This window comes from Dasypus novemcinctus, chromosome 13 (genome assembly GCF_030445035.2).
Source record: "Dasypus novemcinctus isolate mDasNov1 chromosome 13, mDasNov1.1.hap2, whole genome shotgun sequence".
NCBI lineage: Eukaryota > Metazoa > Chordata > Mammalia > Cingulata > Dasypodidae > Dasypus > Dasypus novemcinctus.
In genome coordinates, this window is record NC_080685.1 from 99,982,260 (window position 1) to 99,994,907 (window position 12,648).

A 12,648-nucleotide genomic window follows, 5' to 3' on the forward strand; every position below is an offset into this window, starting at 1 on the left:
CACTTTAGTGACCAAGGCACTCATTCCCTCAGAAACTGGCATTGGCTAGTGACTGTTCACAGCTGAATCCATCTTTGGGCATTGGTCTCAATAAGAGAAGCCTCCCTAAGGTTACATCTTTTAAATAGAGGCAGCTCTCATCTATGAAGATCTTCCAAAGTGACTGGCTCATGTTGGAAAGGGAAGCTTATGTAGGAAATGGAAGTACAAAACACCTGTCATCCTTGCCTCAATTCTGTATAACTCTGAAGGGCCATATTAAAACGTTAGAGGTCACAGTGACCTTGGCTGAACCTCTGTTATAAATGCGTCTCAGTCTCTGAGAGAATAAACCACCAGCACACAAATCTCTATTTCAGAGTCTATGTCCCAGAGAGCCCCATTTATAATATAAGAGTTAAGAGACCAAAGATCAGACAAAAATAAAATATCTGGACAAACACACGTCATGATCTAGGCCTGGTTCTAGGCAGCCTGAGTGGTGCTAGATATTGGGCCACCCACCTTCTGAAGCATATCAGCCCCTTCTCCCTGTTCATGCCTCACCTACCTGCATGATAATCATTCACATTATTCAATGATTCCCAGTAAGAGCCTATGATACTCAATACCACCTGTTGTGGGTTGAACTGTGACACCTCCTCCAAATATGTTGAAGTCCTAACACCCAAATACCCAATACTTGTGAATGTAACCTTATTTGAAAGTAGAGTCTTTGCAGGTGTAATTAAGTAAAGAGGAGACCATACTAGATTAGGAGGAGCCCTGATCCAATGACTGGGCCCTTATAAGGAGAGGGAAATTTGGTTACAGACACAGAGAGGCAAGACAGAAATGTGATGAAGTAGGAAGAGATCAGAGTTGTGCTGCTACTAGCCAGACCACACCAAGGATTGCTGGCAACCACCATAAGCCAGAGGAGGCAAGGAAGGATCCTCCCCTAGAGCCTTCAGAGAGAGCATGAACCTGCAGACACCTTGATTTCAGACTTCTAGCCTCCAGATCTGTGCGACAGTTTATGGTATTTTAGTGTAGCCTCCCTAGAAAATGAATAAAGCATCTAGAACCACATAGGCAAGGTCCAAAGAATTCAACTCTTTGAAGCAGAGGCGTGGGATTTCCTCCAAAGTAGAAGATGCGTATGATTAATTTCTTGGAACTTTGAATGCAGCTCTAAAGATAGCAGCATCGGGGACAGGCTTTGAAGTCTGACATTCAGAAGCATTGGTAAAGCACTCCCCCTCTCCTTGAGGAGGGCTTCCAGCGAGTGTGCATGGATAGAGGAGAGCTTGCCCTCCTGCAGTGTGGCACAGGACCCTCAGGGAGCCATGAATGGATTACAGGTGTGCTAGGAGACATCGGGTTATTAGTTGACCTAATTTCAATATTTTTGTGTCTCAGGGAATAGGGTCGCCTGGTTCGAAGGAGACAGCCAGGAATGGACGGTTGGCTGAGCAGTCAGAACATACACAACATTTATCTTTTAAGTCCACCATCGTATAGGGACATGGTTTGTGCTGTCCCAAAACAATTACAGTAGTAAGAGCAAAGATCACTGACCACAGATCACCATAACAGATATATTAATGATTTTTAAAACTTTGAAATATTGTGAGAATGACCAAAATATGACACAAAGACACAAAGTGAGAATATTCTTTCAGAAAAATGGCGCCAGTAGACCTGCACAATACTGGTTTGCCACAAACCTTCAATTTATTGAAAAAGAAAAAAAACACAATATCTGCAAAGGACAAACAACAAAAAAAAACTAAGTGCAGTAAAACAAGGTGTGCTTGTAGTTTGGACAACTTGGGGTTAAGAAAACATGTCTGCAGTTCTTCTCAGAATCTTTAATATGGGAACGTGCCCTGTGACTGAGAGAGGTGAAAAGATTTTACTAAACTTACTTGACTCCAGAATCCTATAAACATCGTGGAACAGTGTTCCATGCACCACAGCTTGGAAAGTGTTGCCCTACTGAAGCAGATGATATCCAAGGTGTTCTTATAAGCCTGGCACATTCAGCAGGAGGCCACAAGAAAGACATTTAGCTATTATCCATCTCCACAAAGCCTCCAATGAGCATGAATCACCAAAGATAGACTGAAATGGTAATTGGACCAATCTTTTTGTTCTGACACTTTTAGTTTTGGTTTGAACTCACTTTGCTTATGAGCCAAGATATAGTTAAAATCAGAGCCACTTCTGTCATCCACCCATATCCTCTCACGTTTGGAGTTTCGTGCTCCCCCCATCCAAAGGCTTCATGTAATGAAATAATTCATGTTAGATTTTTTCTTAAAAATTGTAAAATCGCTTTGAAAACACTGGGTAATTTTCTTTGGCCATTGGAGAATTATTTACCAGGCTCTAGTTATTTATGCTCTGTTTCTTTTAATCCCATGCAACTACATTACAAATACACAGTATTTAGCAGTTTTCAGGCATCTTTGTCATATATGATCTCATTTAATCCTTCAAACAATTTCATAAAGAGGAGATGATGAGACCCCATTTTATAGGAAAAGAAGCAAATAACATATTTGTATGCCTGCCTTGGGCATACTTGAACGTACTTGAACTCAGTAAATCTCCTGTGAGATAGTGGGAGGTGTTATCCTCATGTCAGACATGAGGAAATTGGGGCTAAGAGATCAGAGTAACTTGCCAAGGTCACATCACCTTTTATAAGGCGGGCCTGGAATTTAAGCCCATGTTTGTTCTACCCCCCCCCCCCCCCCAAATCCAGCCTTCTTCCACTATGTCCCCTCTAAAAAGAAAGCTGAAACCAAGGGCAGCTAAGGACTGGCCCATGTTCACACAGTTTGGGAAAGGGCTGGGATTGGGACCTACCTGGCTTGGCTCAGCCCAGGGTCCTGTTTTCTACACACTTTACCAGGCCACGGGAAGTTGCGAATAAGCCATGACCTGTGAGTAACAACCTAGTGGGAGGAATGGGGAAGATGAAAAAAAAAACAGTGACTCAAAATCCCCTTCCCATTCCGCAGTGTTCTCAATATTGAGAAGTGGAGGCGACTTTGCATTTCCGAGAAAAAGGCCCCCAACACTTTATTCTCTTTTGTCACACAGAAAGGGACTGGAACTGCTGCAATCTACTTACAGAGTTTTGACTATCCTCACTTCTTTTCCTGCCTGAAAAGGAAACAAGGTAAATTCACCGCCATCCCCCTGCCAAGTGATAGGCTACTATTTCCACTAATCAGATGACTGTAATTCAATAACATTCACTGAGCTCTTCCTGTAAGCCAGTCCCCATGCTGGCATGGTGGGGGATAGCAATGGAAGTGAGCGGGACACACTCTCTAAGAACTTGCAGTCTAAAAGGAGAGGCAAAGTGCGAGAAGGACGACTGAAAAAGTACAGGCGGCCAGGAAGGCAGGAGGTGAGATACTCACAGAGCTTGAAAATGAGCCCTGGCCATGTAGCACGGGTAATGCTCCCCCTAATCCCAGAACAATTACGCAGGGCCTCCTACTTGCAGTTACCATGTACTTTAACTCATCAGGGGGCATTTCCTGTGTGGTCCCTAAAACACAACAAGACTAGGGCAAATTTTTATTGTCACTTTCCAAAACCACGGCTTTTAAGAAAACTTTCCTTGAAACCGGGTTGGAATGGAAAGGTAGTTAAGCTTCTTTATCCTGGTTGCACTCTGAGAGTCCCTTGACCCAGAGTTACAAAGAAAAGGACTTTCATTGGTTGCCAAGTTCCTCTCTTCTTGGCTCCAGCTGCCAGCTATCTGTTTCCTATCTGTCCCTTCCCCTCACAGTAGTCAGGGGAGTCTAAGCTGGGAACATCATGCAGGGTTAGTGCTGATGGAAATGGTGTGGGAAATCATTCCAAGTCATTTCTTCCTGATTCAATCTTGGGGGATTGGCAGAAAGAGTACCCCGAATGGATGGAGCAATGGCTGGGAGTCAGGAGAGCAGAATCTGCTTCCAACTTCTTTTGAATTATTTTATTCTTCTATCAATTTCCTCAGCTATTGAGTGGGAATCTACAAATTGGCCTTACTTCTGAGATGAACAAAAAGTTTGAGGATAATGAGGGAAACACGGAAAAGGGCTTAGGCGTCTCAAAGAAGAAAAGGCACTTTATAAATCCAAAACAGTTATAGCCTCTTGGGTTAGCAATTCCAGTGGGCTCGCTTATGTTGGCCACACTGAGATGTGCCAGTGCCCAATAATTTTCCCTCTTGCATATTTCGATTTCCAGATCATTAGGCTGAGAGAGGCAAGTACTTCCCTTGAGGAAATACAGAGTCCCACCCTCTCTCCCTCCCCACATAGAATCAGGGAATCTCTGAGAATCTCCAAGCTGGAAAGGACTTTAAAAGTCACTTAGTCCAGTTGCCAGTATATTCTCTCAATAAGCAGACAAGTGGGAATATCAAATAAAAGTGCATTTAATTCTCAATTATTTGGATGCAGATTGTTCACAAACATAGAGTGAAAGATTTGTGTATTTGGAGAAGTCACTGGGTCTCTTCTTACCTTTTCCTTCTCCTAGCTAAACAATCATAAACCATTCCGGTGTTCCTGAGAGGACTGATTTCAAACTTTTGAAATCACATGAAGTGAAGCCATCTTCATTTAACTAGGTTGACAGTGCCTTCATTTTCATTCCAGGAACTTTTGGCTATTCCCCATTCAGAAGGGATTGCCTGCATTTGAAAGAGGATGACAGAGGAATTACTCTCCCTGATATTACCCTTCAGCAACATCCCAGTACTGAGAGACACTGCTAACTGCTATTGCCATAATGACTAGCAATCACGGCACAATTACTGAAATGAATTAAATTATTAATTTCAATAGCACCCCATGGAGCATTTATAAATTCTGCCATCTGGGGAACATAAATACGGAGGTCCACATTCTAAACTTGGAGGCATGGCGCGCAGTGCCAAGGGCTGTATCTTTGAAGGCAGTAAAGATTTTTTAAGATACTATATGTGGAGCAGCAAGCTGTGCATTTGAGAGAAGACTCTGTCCCTGTGTTTCTGTTAACTTTACCATTTATTTAAGGCTCTCTTCTCCCTTATTTTTTAACCAGTTGTTATCAATAGACCCAAAGTATAAAAAGCTTGGGTTAGGGAATGGGAAATAATTATTTAGCCATCCACCCCCTTTCCTTCCCATTGAAATTTGCTTTTGCTTTCCCCCAGAGAATCTTTTCTTATTGAATAGCTTCAAATATGTAAATCTGTGTTAATAAATTCCTCATACTGAGACAGCTATTCTTGGATTCTGAATGTTTTCAAAATCTGGGAACTTCACAGTAATTGTTCCTGAGCAGAGGGAAAGAAGCGTCCTGGACTTCTGTGGAGCTGACTCTAATAAAAGAGCTTTGGCTTTCCTTCCCTACGAGGAACCCCTTGACCAGGTGCTGGGGTTCAGCAAGTCTTCCCTATTTGCCATCTGCGACATCCCTCAGGGCTGGTGAGAGCCGGGCACTTCTGAAGAGCACATGTAAATGACTTCCAGGGAACCCTGCAGGGGCCCTGGAGGCCAGCGTCATCCTCCCATGGATTACCAGCCCAAAGGCAAGCGACAGCCCAGCCTCAGTGGCTGAATCACATATCATCCTATCCACAGTAACTAGGCTTCTAATGCATGGATTTACTTAAGGTAATGAAGAGAACTGCATAACTCCTGCAGGGCAAATAATTCTATAGTTTAAGCATAGATGTGCAGCTCTTAATCTTCTTGTTCTCTGTGTATCCAGGACTCTGGTGCAATTTTTGTATCTTTGCTAGCTGAGGATGAAGACTGTTATTGTACAGCTGTATAGCGGGGCTGTTCCCTTCAGGCCTTATACATGGGTGCGTCTGATTAACTGCATTTCCTGCCCTACAAATACATATAGGCCACAAGCCATCGTGCTATCTAGCTGAGCTTGGAGTTTACTCAGTAAGTCTCCCCCTACCCTCCACTTAGCCGCCAGTTGCTAATGCTCATTAGCTATTCACATAGCTCTGGTATGTGATTAAGTGAAAATTTGGGGGGTTGAGATGTTTCTAGCACCTGTCTTTTAGGTTGATTTCCTTCAATTCCCTGTGGAGTCGAACATCAAGATAGTTTGAGATGTGTGGTCTGGGCCATTGAGAACTGGTGGTTTGCGCCTGACTAGAAATTTGTTTCATCTTTCAGATGCCATTCTTACAACTTAGCCAAATTACCTTATTACAGTTATTAGCCATTTTAGGGCAAGAGAATAAATAGAACCTGCCATCACAATGGATTTAAATGAAACTTCTGATCTTCAAACCAGCGTCCTTGTCAGCAGTTTCCTTTTCCTTCGCTGGGTTGTGAACATAAAGATGCATCAAATTTGAGGAGATGGACCTCCAGGGACTCCCATGCCCTGGGTTTATTAATGATAACGAAGGATCCCAAAATCAGTGATTTATGCAATTTAACCCCAATCTCTGTGGGAGTTAGTAGACTGGAATAATTACAGACTAAACAGTCATGATAAGGAGGAAATGTACTGTAGTTGGAGTTAGTGGGCTGAGAAAACAAACGTTTCCAGTCTCAGGAGAATCTTTTTGCTGTTATAAAGGAGGAGAAGAGGAGAAGCAGAGTCCTTGCTCTGATCTGTGTGAATTCATAGCTGGGAAAGACTACATAAAGTTATCACAGAAAACAAGAGGTGATAAACACAAAGACCCTTTGGCATCCTGCTCCCTGCTCAGCCTACCACCAAGCAACAGGAAGACAAACAGTCTGCCTTGTTTCTGAGGTGAAAATCCTCAACAGTCGTGGCTTTGCTGTCAGAGCCAACGCTGATGAGCCTGGAGGCACCCGTGTAACTTTGCTTCTGGAGCCCGAATCTGCTTTGGATGCGAACACAAGGGAAAACTCTCTCCCCAGAGAACTGAGAAACTTCCTCTTCTCAGGTGAGCTGGGGGTGTTCAGGGAGGAGCTACTTGTAAGAACAGCTCTTGGTAATTGCTGGGCTTCTTCCCTGTCTGGTGTCAACGTCCATCACCCTACACAACCAGCGGTTCTACATTTAAGAGCTGAGTCCGACTGTGGCCCAGGTCAAGTGGCCTGCGCAAGGCCGTGACGGATGGCCCAGCTAGACAGCGAGCCCAGGAAGCAGGGTTTCCTGCCGTTCCTCCAGGGTCCTTGAACCTCTCTACCTGGGTGTACACTGCCTGACACTACCATAGGGTGAACAAAGGGAAAGCAGAATAAAGGCATTTCTTTCTGAGACGAACTCATAATGTGCCATTAAAAGAATTAGGAGGAAGAATGTCTGGGAAGATTCCAAAGTATGTTGGTTATCCCTTAAAGGACAAGTAATATAAAAGAGGAGGATGTTTTCTCACTTACTTCTTGGGAAACATCTAAACAGCCCTCACCTCAGGAAGGGGGAATGCCTGCCTGAGACAGGTTCTAAATTGACTCAGCACTTCCCCTTCGAGGGTAATTGCTTACCTAGGTGACATTCTTTCAGGTGAATTTTTCTTTATTATAAAATTTTCCCGGCCAATTTAATAGGCCCCTGGGGCCACAGGGTAGAGAAACATTAAAGCTCTATGGAGAATTATTTAGGGAAATCATATTAAGCCAGGGAATTCAGACTTGCATCACTTCTAATGTGGCCACTAGAAGGCAAGCACAGGGCCATCATTCGGCAAACATCCAAACAAGGTCTTTGTGGGACTCGTCTGGTTTCCCATAGCCTTCATTCTTGCACTTGGCTGTTTCCTAAACTTTTCACGAGAGAGTCCTCATCACATCACTCTCTTTTAGGTAGGCTTTGGAGGAGGTTTGGAAGAGACTGGTCTCTGCTAAAGTTCTCTGGCCTTAGGGTCCCTGCAGGCTGAGGGGTTCAGTGTCTAATAACCCTGTAATAGACCCTAAGTGTTCAAGTGAAAGGAAGAATCACACATCTCTCACCTTAAGCTTAGTGAGGAAGGCATGCTGAAAGCTGATAGGCTGAAAGCTCAGTCTCCTGTGCCAAACAGTTAGCCAGGTTGTGAAGGCAAAGGAAAAGTTCTTGAAGGAAATTAAAAGTGCTGCTCCAGTGAGCACATGAATGATAAGAAAGTGAAACGGCCTCATTGCTGATACGGAGAAAGACTTAGTGATCTAGACAGAAGATCAAAGCAGCCACATCATTCCCTTAAGCCAAAGCCTAAGGCAGAGCCAGGCCCTACCTCTTCATTTTTATGAAGGCTGGGAGAGGCAAGTTGCAGAAGGAAAGTTTGAAGCTAGCAGAAGTTGGTTCATGAGGTTTAAAGGAAGAAGCCATCTCCATAATATAAAAGTGCAAGGTGAAGCAGCAAGATGATGGTTAGCATTTTTCAGTCGTATTTTTAAATTAAGGTATATACATTTTAGACATAATGCCATTGCACACGTAATAGACTACAGTAGAGTACTGATACAACTTCAACATGCAGTGGGAAATGCAAAAATCTGTGTGACTTGATTTATTGCAATATTTATTATGTGTTGCGGTACTGAACCCTCAGTATTTCCAACATATGCCCATAATTAAATCCCAAGACCTTTTCCCCTTCCCCAGTCAACAGAATCACGGTTAATGGCCTTCAGAACAATGTTCTACGGAAACAAAAAAATCCAAGAAAAGTCTTGTCCATCCCCTATGGACCCTGTTTTGCTCTACTAGGACCACAGTCACCATGCATAAGAGCAACGTTGGTGGGAAACAGGGCCTGTGGGGCATTTAATAGGTGATTGTGCATATTCCCCCAATAGTGGGTGGAAGCAGGATGCCACTTGGAGGAGAGAGAGAATGAGTGCCCTTTCAATATCGTGCGCGTTCCCCACCTGTGCCCCCACAGGGCTCTTGAGCAAGGGGCTTCTGCATCACTCCATGCAGCACCAGGCACATTCTCCTCCAGGCTTAGCCACCAGGCTCTCTGATGGTGACAGGGGCGGGGGGTGGGGGGAGAACAGAGGCGCTGCCCTCCTGCCAGAATGACACAACACATGCACTATGAAGCAACCCAAATTACTTGTTCTCCCTCCCTGCATAAAACCATTGTAGATCAAAACAATTGTTAAACTTGGCATTGAGAAAAATATGACTCCTTCAAGGTATTAATAGCTACACTGCTTTCTAACTTCTCTCACTGAACATGGTTCTAGCTTAAAGAGCAAAATCTTAAATTGAGCAGGAAAAATCACACGGAGTAACAGGGCACATTTTTCACATCCTCTTTTGCCAGCACCCTGCGCGCGCACACACGCACACACTTATTCTTTTATTTATTTTCCTCCACTATTCATATTCATTGGCATCATCCTTCCCTCCCACTGATGATCTACTCCATTGTCTTCTTGCCACACAATTCAATTCAAGACAATCGTTTCTTATCCACTGTGTGCCAGGCACTGAGCTTAGAGTCATCCGTTCTCAGAGTCATCTTGGATTCTGCTCTCTTGCACACAGTATCTAATTGATCACAAAATCTTATCAGTTCTGCCTCTGAAATATCACCCAAATGTTACAAGATCTCCTTCCTTATTGCTCTTCCATGGTTCTGTCCCCATCATTTTCTCACCCAGAAAATTGCAACAGCCTGTTGCGTCCCCGTGCCTCCAGCATCTATCCATTTCCAAGCTAAATCGGACATAGATCTGATCATGAACTAATGCAGAGACTTCCAATGGGACCTCATTATCTACAGAATACAGCCCCAACTCTAGATAAAATGACTTTTAAGGGGTCCTACAGAGGATGGCCCTTGACTACCTTTACAATTCCAAGTTTCTTGGACTCCTGCCTTATCCTTCTGTCCAATGACAATGCTGCGTCTCACTCACTCTTGTATTCCTAATCCTTCACGTTAGGTCTGGCACAAAGCAGGTATGAGCTAAACCTCCGTCAGGTGATATGTGGCATAGACATATTGGTGGCAAGATGGCAGAGTGAGTATATTAGTTTCCTATTTGTGCTGTAATGAATTACAAGGTGCAGGTGACGCTGTGTTCCTTCTGGAGGAAGCAGGGGAATGGTTATTGAAAAAAGAGAGTGGACAGAAGGGCAGGATGTTACATGCCAAGCAAATGATTTGTAGTTCTATCTGAAATGCATAGGAAATCATCAGGAAAGCCAACAGGGATGTGATGTGATTATGTTCTAGAGCAGCATCGTTGAATAGAACTTTGCACAATGATGGAAATGTTCACTGTCAGCACTGCTCAGCATATAACTACTAGCCGCATGGGCTATTGAGTACTTGAAATGTGGTTCAGGTCACTAAGAAACTGAATTTTTCATCTTATCCAATTTTAATTCATTTAAATTTAAATAGCCATTTGTGGTTAGTGGTTACTATATTGGATAATGCAGTTCTAGAGAGATCATTCTGGAGAGCAAATTGAAGATGACTTGGAGATGCAGGAGACTGAAGATAGGGAGCCCAAAGGCCAACCACCCAAATGAAAAGTAATTACAACCCGAGCCAAAACAGAGGAAGTAATGATGACAGTTGGTTGAAATATTAGAGAGAAAGGTAAAAGGTATTTTGGGGAGGACTTGATTGAATTTAGGGGTAGTCGAGTCTAGAACAAATCTGTTTCTCACTTGGGTGGCTGGAGGCAGGGTGCTGCTATTCAGCAAGACAGGAACTATAATAAAAGGAGCAGGGTTTAAGAATTTTATTTGCTCACGATCTTACTTTTGAGGTACCTATGAAAAGGAGACATTCCAAAGTAAGTATGTCTGGAGCCCACGAGAGGGAGATCTGGGCTGAAGGAAAATATCAGCAAGTATGTCACGGCTGAACATCCGGACGTGGATAGTTTCAACAAGGAGAAGAAGAGAGCATAGGAAGCAAGAAGCAAAAGACAGAAGTGTAGGGAGCACAAATGTTTGAGGGACAGGGAAAGACTGAGAATGAATTCATGAGCTACGAGGAGAACTAGGAGAGAGTGGGGTCACGGCTTCTGAAGGAAGGGAGAGACTTCAGGTGGAAGTAGTTTTCTTGAAGGTCAAGTGAGAAAATGAAAAGTTGCCATGGGATCTTAAATTGGTGGCTCAGCAAGAGCAGTTTCAATAGAATGGGAGTTGGGCACTCAGGGAATGGCGGAAGATGGAGAATTTTAAGAAATTGTGAGCTAGAAAGTAAGGGCAGTAATTGTAGACCCCAAGTGTTAACTCTTTTTTCAATTCCCTAGACTATAGAGAGAAAAGGTAAAGTGGATCAACAACAAACTATTTTTTATTTCGTTCTGCTTTTAAGATGGTAAAATCTGTACCCATTTATAAGCTGAAGGAAAAAAGATCAAAGCTTGGGGGAAGCTAAAAATACAAGAGAGAGAGGGAAAGGGATGGATAAGGTCACCAATTGCCCAAACCAAGCCATGTAGCACTTTAATTTTCCATATGATAAAAGCAAACAAAACCAGATGTATAGATTCCATTTTTAAATCCCAATTAAAAAATAATTACGTGTACGCAAGCAGTGCAGTCTAATGTAAAATGTAATCTCTAATGTAGATTTCTATCATTATGCTTTCCCTATCAGCCCCCCTTTTTTGGTACACAAATTTAATTAAAGTGTGTCTGGTATGTCTGTCAAAACCTCTGACAAACTAGGGAATGATTGATGGAGCAAAGTCCCTGAATCTCAGAGAATCAGCCATTTACCATTTGCTGAGCTGAGGCCAGAAGGGTTTTCTTTCTAGACAGCTTCACTGGAGATTTTCTGTTGAGTGAAGCAGCAAGAGGATGAGCCCACAGCCCACCCGGCCTTCTCAGGCTGCCCATTGCTATTGCTCTGCCACCACATTCTCAAGCCCTGTTGTCGCGTGAGGGACAGGGCAGCACTGTTCCGACCTGGACTCATCTCCCACTTCAACTCTGACAGTTCCTAGCTGGGCTTGGGTTGTCCCCAAGAAAATATCTCAGGCAGGACCAGGGGAACTTAAGGAGAAAGAGGAGGAAGCCAGAAAGAGCAGAAGGGCAAGGAAGAAAGAGAAGAAAGAAAAACAGAGGTGCCTGTGAGAGTGAGGGTGAAAGTAACGTCCCTGACTACTAGGTGGCATCCAACACATCATTACCCCTGGCCAATTTTGGTCATGGGAGTACAGAAGGAGGAGGAAAGAGAAGGGAAGGGAAGGAAGAGGAGGAGGCTGCAAAGGAGGAGAAAGAGCAGGAACGAGGAGGAAAGGCAGGAGGGAGAGGAGTGGGAGGAGGGGAGAGGAGGGAGGGGAGGCTGAGGAGGCCACTGCACCCATGCTTTGTAACGCTCTAAACCCTTTACACATCCCCACATCATCAGCCCACATTTCCAAGCAAATGCGGAGTTGAAAATTGTTCAGTGTGTCTGTGACTCTCACGCAAGCTTTCCTTCTCTTTATTTGCACTCACGATGGTGGCAGTCTAGCACTGTTTATTCATTAATGCCTCTAAGTCAGTAATAAAGAAGAAGACATGGGATTAACAAATAGCAAAGCCAACAGCTATTTCTTGTGTCTCCAAGGAAGGGAGAACTTTCAAGATAGTCCATATCTCTTTCTCTTCACAGCTAAACAATGTAAAAGAAAACAAAACTTCCAACTGGAAGAGAATTTATAGATTACCTATATGATTTTTAGAAAAGGAAAATATGATCTAGAAGTGCTAAATGAACTGCCC

The 12,648-nt window shown here is 43.5% G+C and overlaps 1 long non-coding RNA gene across 1 annotated transcript in view; it reads right to left on the reverse strand.

The window, feature by feature from the left end:
* The window catches only part of LOC105747345 (uncharacterized), a 185,092-nt gene that overhangs the window by 57,808 nt on the left and 114,636 nt on the right, over positions 1–12,648 (reverse strand). Inside the window, exons 3-4 of the long non-coding RNA XR_009180240.2 lie at positions 4,518–4,687; positions 2,857–2,945 (exon numbers count right to left, since the gene is read on the reverse strand). This is a non-coding gene — a long non-coding RNA (uncharacterized lncRNA). The remainder of the gene's footprint in view (positions 1–2,856; positions 2,946–4,517; positions 4,688–12,648) is intronic.